Here is a 10151-nt window from a genome sequence, read left to right on the forward strand (position 1 = left end):
TTTCTCGATTTGATGTGTTTTGAAAAATGACTGAGTACCCAAATATGTAAGTTGGGACATACAAAATTTATAAAAACTAAATGGTCTCAAGATTGTGAAAATCTTTAATTAATTATACAACTTTAATTCTAACAAAATATTTACTTTCATTAATTTCCATACCTGTCATGAAATGATTGGTGACACATAGCGGATTCTAAACTCACTTAAACTTGAAGGATTCCACAAATCCAACAAAACCGTGCAATAGAATGTATGTACTAGATATGTTAGATTAATGTATTTGACTGATCTGGTGCCCACACCAACTTAAGATCGATGAAACCACCATAATAATCAATGTTATTATTGTTAATTTGTTTCAAACCACACATTTCATTATTCATTAAATGTTATTTTCAAACAAATATTTATATTCTAAATTTACGATTTCCACAGATATGCATGTGAAAAAAATTCTAATTATGTATTAGTAGGAGAGAAGAAGAGAATGTGGTGGATTCGCATAAAAATATTTAGTGACGATCATTCAAAAAAATCCCAAATGTACTATGCTTCGGTATCAAATGTTGTAAGTAAAAAAGGGAGGACACATGCATATACAAATAGTGTTTTTAACAAGGACAGCCAATTGTGCAGCTGAGTGGTTCGGCATACTTTGTGAGTTCGAGGACCATTTGACCGGGTTTGAAAGGCATCATTTTGTTGGCGCCAAATTACTTGCTGGCAGTTGGATTACCAGATGGTGTAAAGAAGGCACCGTTCTCAAAGTGGTCACCTTGTGATACCCAGTTCCAATTCTTCCACTGTGTTGTCTTTCAGAGTCCCCTACAAGTCACCTCCTTAGCCCCGAAGGTGTCTCACGCAGATACCTATTGCCCTGGCTGATATTTGTAGGGTGACTGGTACCGCTAATGGCATACAGGAACCAGGGATTGTAGTCATTGTTGATGACATGAATAAAACCAAATCGGCACCTAGGCATCCTCTCTACCAATCCTTTACCGAAGTGGTTCAAACCAACATTGACCTGCATCTTCTTGTCGGTACTGTAACAGTCGCTTGCTCTGAACAACATCACCTAGAATTTTTTTCATTTCAATTGTACTATTTTTGTCAATCAAAAAATTCCTCATTGTGCCTAGTTTAAAATAGAAAGGAAAGTAAGATTACATCGTTGTGGTCAGTGAAATGGCAATTAGAAATGGTAACTGCAGTGGATCCTTGAATGACATCGATAAGGCCATCGACGTAATGGTGAAGGGGAAGATGGTCGAAAGAAATGTTGGTATCTCTGAAAAGAGAGACCCCGTCTCCGTCGTTGGCACCCCGTAACCTATGGTGGTTTTCACCATCCTTGATCTTGCCACCCTTGGCGGGAATATTGTGATGGATTTGAAGGCCATGGATAATGACGTTATTCACAAAATGGACAGTAATACCAGCACATTGCAAATTTCCACATTTGCTACCCTTGCATTAATGGTCTTATCACTTGTTACAATGAGGTCCTATTCCAGCATGATGGTCACGGACCCTTTGAAAGTGATCCAAAGTGGTCTAGGTTGGGTGACAGCATGAAGCAGAGTTCTAGGCTTGGGGTCAGTAGCATTATCAATAGGGTTAGTGACCAGGTAAAACTCGCCAGCCTTTCCACCGGTAGTACCACGAGCAAATCCAGGGACACAGTTGGATAACTTCTTCCTGTTCTTTTCCAAGTCAGGATCTCATCGCCAGCAACTATCAACGTGGTTGGTAACCTCACACGGACTTCTTCCTTGTTTTCCACCGGTAGTACTACAGCCAACCAGATCTCATCGTTCAACCCATCTTCAAATATGATACACATTTCCTCCTTAGTTGATACGATGTTACAAGCATACTTGCTTAATTGCACAAATTCTTGTTCATACTCAGCTATAGTCTGGTTTCCTTATTTTAATTTGACAAGTTCTTTCTTTTTCTAGTTGATAAATAGCCGGCTAACATACTTTTTCTTGAATTCATTCTGGAAGAAATCCCAATTAACTGAATCATTCGATACCATCATGCCCAAGGTATCCCACCATAGATATGCCTCATCTTTTAATAAGGACACCGCACATCTCAAGTAATCTTTAGGGGTGCATAAAATTTCTGCAAAAAATCTCTTTTTGTCTAATAACCAATATTCAGCTTTTGAAGGATCACCATCTACCCTAACTCTCAAATCTTTCACTCCATATTTTTAAATTTAATACATTGATATCCGAGTTGTAACACCCCTTACTCGAGACTGTTGCCAGAGTTGAGCACGAGGCGTTACCTAACTTAACTTACTAGCTCGGAGCATAAAAATTTTCGTTTAAAAATAATTCACTCATGTTCAATCAATATGTCCCTAAAAAGGGCCCTCGAGACCCTAAAGCATGTAACAAAAACGGTTCGGGTCCAAATCGGGAACATTAAAAATTTTCTGAATACTTAAACAAATCAAATTAATTTATTTTACTATTTACAATAAAATTATTCATTTGCATGAGAGTCACCAATTTAATTATAACTCAAGTTATGAAACTTGAAATTTAAATCCATAATTTTTTCTTGAAACTAGACTCATATATCTTCTTATCATAAAATTTCGAAAATTTTTGGGTTAGCCAAATAGTACAGTTTATTCGCTAAAGTCTCCCCTATTTCACTGTCCGATGATTCTGATCCCTATTCACTAGAAATCAATTATCTCATTGTACGGGCTTTATATGGTGCTTTCGCTTATTTCTATTGAAAATAGACTCACTAAGGAATCTATAAATATAAACTATGACTCATAATTCTTTCTGTACAATTTTTAATGATTTCCTAAAGTTTGAATAGGGGACTTCAAAAACCAGTATCACTAAAATTCAAATATTACAAAATATAAAATTCATTTTCCTACACCATTTCTTTCATGTAAAAATAGACTTGATAAGCTTTAATTCTATATCTCATTCACTTTCTAATTCCATTTCTACTCTCCTTGGTGATTTTTCAAAATCACATCACTGCTGCTGTCCAAAAACTGTTCCATTGCAAATTTTTACTCTTTTATAATTTCTTTGTACTAACTATCATTTATGCATACATAACACCAAAACATGTTCTTAAATAGCCATTTCAATAGCTAATCATTATCGAGTATTTGCATGGTATTCATTAGTCATATCATAAGGACACACACACAAAATGACTAAGTCCTTATACATGTCATAACTTAAAACGTTTCGAATCACAAAATACCGAAATGGTCTGTTGATAGTGTGAAACGATCTCCGATGCCATACGATCCCCGAATTGGCTTAGAGATACTATAAAAAGGTGAAACACCCCATATCCAAGACCGTTGCCGGAGTCGAGCATGAGGCGTTACTTGACTTAACTTAAAAGTTCGGGGCATAAAAATTTACTTTTAAAAGTTATTTTACTGTTCATGATAAGGCCTCCACCTGCGCAGTAGTAGCTAAATCAATTATAACTCGAGCTAAGAAACTAAAACTTTATATCCGTAAATTTTCCCTAAAACTAGACTCACATATATTTTTATCAGAAATTTTTTAGAATTTTTGGTTCAGCCAATTAGTACAGTTTATTAGTTAAATTCTCCCCTGTTTCACTGATCAACTCTCTTGACCTCTCGTCACTAAAATTTAGTTATCTCATTGTACAGACTTCATGTAGTGTTCTCACTTATTTCTACAGAAAATAGACTCAATAAGGAATCTATAAATATAAATTACAACTCATAAATATTTTGTACAATTTTTAATGATTTTACAAAGTCAAAACAGGGGATTCCAAAAACCACTTTGACCTTGTCTAACTAAAATGCAAATATCTCAGAATACATAATTCCTTTGTCTACACTGTTATTTTTGTATGAAAATAGACTCAATAATATTTAATTCTATATCTCATAAACCCTCTAATTCATTTTCTACTATTGTTGGTGATTTTTCAAAATCACGTCACTACTGCTGTCCCAAAACTAATTTACTACCAATTTTTACTATTTCATGATTTCTATGCGTAATTTAGCACCTAGACATTTATAACAACAAACACCTTCATACTTAGCCATTTTAATAACTATTCATCATCAAATATTTACATATCATCTTTTGGTCATATCTTAAGAATATACAATCGAAATGACCAAGTCCCTATACATGCCATAGCTCAAAACATTTATCGTCTTAAAATACCGAGTTGTGGTGGTTGATAGTGTGAATTCTCTTCGACGTCTTCAAGATCCTGACTATGCTTGATAATACTATATGAAAGAAAAAAAAATAAAAGAAGTAAGCATAAAGCTTAGTAAGTTTACAAGTAAATAAATAACAACATTTATTACAAACAATTATATTCATAAATTTTCATTAAGCATTAACATATTTACTTTCTTCTTTACTTACTCTCTTACTTGTTTACTTACTTGCTTGCTTAACTTACTCCTTCGTTGCTGAAATTTCTTTTCTCAACTGATAACTGAGATACTCTTAATTTTATTACCTCACCTGAACTTGTCTATTAGGCTTTTACCTGAACATTCATGTAACATCGTCTATTTACTAGCCCATTCAATCACTTGGAATACTAAGGATACTTGGGTCTCCTGTCTGATTATAACATGCCAAAGCTATGTCCCAAATAGAGTCTTACATGGGATGTTTCTTGTACTGCCAATGCCATATCCCAGATATGGTCTTACATGGGAGTTCTCATATAGGTGCCCATGCCATGTCCCAGACATGGTCTTACGGGGGACCTCTCATCTCAGTGCCAACGCCATGTCCTAGACATGGTCTTACATGGGACCTCTCATCTCGGTGCCAACGCCATGTCCCATACATGGTCTTACATGGGACCTCTCATAATCTCAATGATGCCAATGCCATGTCCCAGACATGGTCTTACATGGGATCTCATCCTCTTAATGTCAGGACATTTGTATCCGATACATTCCTCATATCTCAACGGGGCCTTTTAACACTGATTCTCTGTCATCTTATACTTGAGTTAACATTAGATATTTTCATGAAATAAATACATAATTGCTGAAAAATAATAGCATTAATAATAATTATCAAAATATTACATTTATTTACCGTAAACTTACCTCCGTACAAAAATGTGATCAAATCTAACACTTTAGTCCTCAATCTTTTTCTTTCCCCAGTCTAGCTTCGGATTTCGTTCTTCGTGATCTATAATTGCCAATTTAGCTTATTTAATACCCACATTCATCAAAACAATCCTCGACTCTAACTTTGACAAAATTATGATTTTCCCCTTAAACTGTACATAATTACACTTTTGCCCCAAAGCTTGGAAATTAAACTTCATCTTTTATTCTTATGTTTTATAACATGCTGAACAATTTTCCCTTCTATGACAACATCAAATTCTTTCTCTAACACTTACTTATGAACATTAGGTATTTTTGCCGATTATGTCAATATCCTCGTTTCAACTTAAAATCGACTAGCAAAAGTTGTTTAACATAATTTCTAGCTTCATATTATATCATAAAACATCAAAATAAACATATTTTACCTATGGTTATTTTTCTAAATATGAACCCTAGGTTAAATTATTGCTACAATAAGCTAAATTAAGCTACCGGGATTCCAAAAACGTAAAGAACATTAAAAATGGGGCTAGAACAGACTTACAATCGAGCTTGGAAGCTTGAAAAACCCTAGCCATGGTTTCCCCTTGTGAAATTCGGCCATGGAGTTGAAGATGGACAAAAATTGGCTTTTAATTTTGTTTTTAATTCATTGTAATAACTAAATGACCAAAATGCCCTTAATGAAAAACTTTGGAAACATGCCTAACCATGTCCATTTTTGTCTACCAACTTAACCAATGGTCTAATTTCCATATAAAGACCTCCAATTTAAAATTTCATAACAATTGGACACCTCTAACATGTAGAACTCGACTTTTGCACTGTTTACAATTTAGTCCTTTTGACTAAATTGAGTGCCCAAACGTCGAAATTTTCGAATGAAATTTTCACAAAATCATTGTTTGAAATCGTAGACCATAAAAATGTAATAAAATAAAAATTTTCCTCATCAAAATTGTGGTCTTGAAACCACTGTCTCGATTAGGCCCAAAATCAGGATGTTACATTTCTCCCCCATTTAGGGATTTTTGTCCCCAAAAATTTTACCTGTGAAGAGATTTGGGTACTGTTTTCACATAGTCTCTTCGGGCTCCCATGTAGCCTTATCAACCCCATGTCTATTCCATAACACCTTCACAAGTGTAATACTCTTGTTCCTTAGTTGCTTAATCTCTCGATTAAGAATCTTTACCGGTTCTTCAACATAAGTCATGTATGGCTGAATCTTAACCTCTGTCGGTGAGATCACATGTGACGGATCAGAGTGGTAACGACGTAACATAGACACATGGAATACATTATGAATCTTCTCTAACTCAGTTGGCAAAACTAACTGATATGCTAAGGGCCCAATTTTTTTCAGTCACCTCGAACGGTCCAATGACGTGGACTTAGTTTGCCTTTCTTGCTAAATCTAAAAATTTTCTTCCATGGGGATACTTTCAAAAACATTTTGTCACCAACTTGATACTCGATCTTTTTTCTTTTTAAATCTGCATAAGGCTTTTGTCTGTCTGAAACTACTTTTAAACAATCTCTGATAACTTTTACTTTCTCTTCTGTTTCTTTGACTGAATCAACCCCGTAAATCTGATTTTCCTTAAGCTCTGTCCAATACAAAGGTGTACGACATTTACGTCCATACAAAGCTTCATAAGGTGTCATCTTCAAACTCAACTGATAACTATTATTATAGGTAAACTCTACCCAACTACCTTGAAATTCTAAAACACAACATCTGAGCATATCTTCAAGTAGCTGAATAACTCTTTCAGACTGACCATCAGTCTGAGGATGGAAAACCGTGCTAAAACTCAATTTTTTACCCAAACCTTCCTGTAATTTTCTCCAAAATCACGAAGTAAATCTCGGATCTCTATCTAAGATAATCGATAACGATACTCCATGCAGTCTGACTATCTCTCAAATATACAACTCAATCAACTTATCAAATGAATATTTGGCACTTCTCACCATACAAGTAATGTCTCAAGATTTTCAATGCAAATACAATGGCAACTAGTTCTAAATCATGCGTCGGGTAGTTCTTCTCATGTGGCTTTAAGTGTCTGGAAGCATATACGATTACTTTATCTTCCTGCATAAGTACACAACCCAATCCGTTCAAGGATACATCACTGTAAATCACAAATTCTTTACCCGATTTTGGCTGTACTAAAATAGGAGCTTCAGTCAACAATGCATTTAACTTGTCAAAACTCTGCTGACACTTTTCTATCCATTCAAACCTGACATCTTTCTGGAACAACCTTGTTAAAAGGGTAGCTATCATGAAAATCCCTTTACAAATCATCGGTAATAACCAACTAATCCAAGAAAGCTTCTAACCTCTGATACATTTTTAGGAGGCTTCCAATTAACAATTGCTGAAATTTTACTCAGATAAAATTTAATACCATCGCCTGAGACAATGTGTCCAAGGAATCCAACTTCCCGAAGCTAGAACTCACTTTTACTAAACTTGGCATAAAGTTTATTATCGCTAAAAATCTATAAAACGGTTCTCAAATGCTCGACATGTTCAATCTTATCACGAGAATAAATCAGAATATCATCAATGAACACAACTACAAATTTATCTAAGTAAGGTCTGAAAATTCGATTCATTAAGTCCATAAAAATAGCAGGAGCATTAGTCAATCCAAATGGCATCACAAGAAACTCATAGTGACCATACCTAGTCCAGAAAGCAGTCTTCGAAACATCTAACTCTTTAACTCTCAACTGATAATAACCAGATCTCAAGTCTATCTTGGAAAACACAGTAGCCCCTTTCAACTGGTCAAATGGATCATCAATTCTAGGCAGTGGATATTTATTCTTTATTGTAACTTTGTTAAGCTTCCGATAATCTATACACAACCTCATCGAACCGTCTTTCTTTTTCACAAAAGGCACTGGTGCACCCCACGAAGAACAACTAGGCCTTACAAAACCTTTATCAGTTAATTCCTGCAACTGATCTTTCAATTCTTTCAATTCCAACGGGGCCATTCTATAAGGAGCAATAGAAATAGGAGTTGTACCTGGAATCAACTCAATACCAAATTCAACTTCTCTAATAGGAGGCAAACCTGACAATTCTTTTGGAAACACATCTAAATACTCACGTACCACTGGCACTGATTCAATTTTCAATTCTAGATCTTTGGTGTTCAATACAAAAGCAAGATAAGCTTCACACCATTTTCTCAAAAATTTCTGAGCAGACATAACAGAAATCATAGAGAGAGAACCATTTGACTCATCTGAATCAACCCGAATAATATCACCATTTTAACATTTCAACTCAATGTATTTCTTTCTGTAATTCACTATCACGTCATGGGAAATAAAAAAAATCCATACAAGGAATCACATCAAACTCATCAAATAGCAATAGCATGAGATCAGCCGAAAAACAGTGACCTCTAATCATCAAAGGGCAACTTTTACATACTTTATCTACTAACACATACTAACCTAATGGATTTGATACTTTAATTACAAATTCAGTGGATTATATAGGCATGTTCATACTAGGCATCAATATCATACAAACATAGGAATGAGTTGAACCTGGATCAATTAAAGCAATAACATTAGTATCATAGAGAGAAAATGTACCCGTAATCACATCAGGGGAGGATACCTCTTCCCGAGCACGAATAGCATATGTTCTTGTGGGTGCTCTAACATCTGATCTAGCTGCTGAGTCTCTAAACGTACCCCTAATACTTGCTCTAACTCCTAGGTTCCTCTGTGATTTGCCTCTAGTAAGAGCATTTCCCAATCTTGCACTTAATATTGCTTCTCTTTCAACTATTGAGATTTCAATATATTTTTAAATTTGATATTATTGAAATAGCATGGAAAAGATGTTATAGTAGAGCTTTCTTATATAAAGTTTTATGTTCTTGAAATATTAGTCGAGAGAAACAAGTGAAAGTGATGGGAAATATTATAGAGAAAGGGAATAAGGAAGTTATAAAATTAGTAATTAACATTTTGCACTAAAACAGTTTTGGACAGCAGCAGTACGTTAACTTTGAAAATCACCATATATTGTGGAAATGAAATTATAGGATGAATGAAATATGAAATTAAATCTTACTGAGTCTAGTTTCTCATAGAAGAAATGATGTAACTAATGGAACTGTAAATCATGAGATATAATAGATTTTGTGAGATAAGGTCAGAATGATTTCGGGTTCCCCTGTTCTGACTTTGGAAAATCACAAAAAATTGTACAAAACTGATTATGGGCTATAATTTATATGTTTAAAATCCTTAAAGAGACTATTTCGATAGAATTAAATAGGGATATAATCTGAATTTTGTACAAAGAGATAGTTAAGTTTTAGTGAAGAAAGGTTGGAACTGTCAGACAGCAGAATAGAGGTGACTTTAAAGAATAAACTGTACTTATTGGCTAAACCAAAAATTCTTAAAATTTTATGGTAAAAATATATGTGAGTGTAGTTTTAGAAAAAATTAACGGATCTGAATTTGGAGTTCTTTACCTCAAGATATAAATAATTTAGTGACTATGAATCAAGTGGACAGCTTAGAATGAATATATAAATAAATTGTGAAATTATAGATAATGTTACATATAAGCATGTTATATACATTAAGGATGTGGAATGGAGAGGAGGAGGAGGAAAATATATGATTATTCAACTAGAATGAGTTTTCATTAAAAATGACCAATTTACATGTTTTAGGTTCAGGGAATAAATTGAACAAATGTGAAACTTTAAGGGTAAATTTGTAAAAATGTCAAAAAGTTACCAAATTGCATGAAATGAATTTTTTTATTAATGGAATATTAATTTAGATCAAGATTGGGCAAAAATTTGAGAAAAATAGAAATTTTCCAAAATGTCCCTAAATTTTGCTATTTCTGCAATTTAGCCTGGTAAGTTTGTATGAACTAAATTTTGTATAATTTTAATAGAAGTGAATGCTATTTGGTAATGAATATTATATATATGTG

At 34.1% G+C, this 10151-nt stretch overlaps 1 pseudogene; it reads right to left on the bottom strand.

Annotated features, from left to right (window-relative positions):
• Nucleotides 1–835: 835 nt before the first annotated feature.
• On the bottom strand, nt 836–2047 carry LOC121217166 (pectate lyase-like; annotated as a pseudogene).
• Nucleotides 2048–10151: the final 8104 nt, after the last annotated feature.

This window comes from Gossypium hirsutum, chromosome D05 (assembly GCF_007990345.1).
Source record: "Gossypium hirsutum isolate 1008001.06 chromosome D05, Gossypium_hirsutum_v2.1, whole genome shotgun sequence".
Lineage (NCBI taxonomy): Eukaryota > Viridiplantae > Streptophyta > Magnoliopsida > Malvales > Malvaceae > Gossypium > Gossypium hirsutum.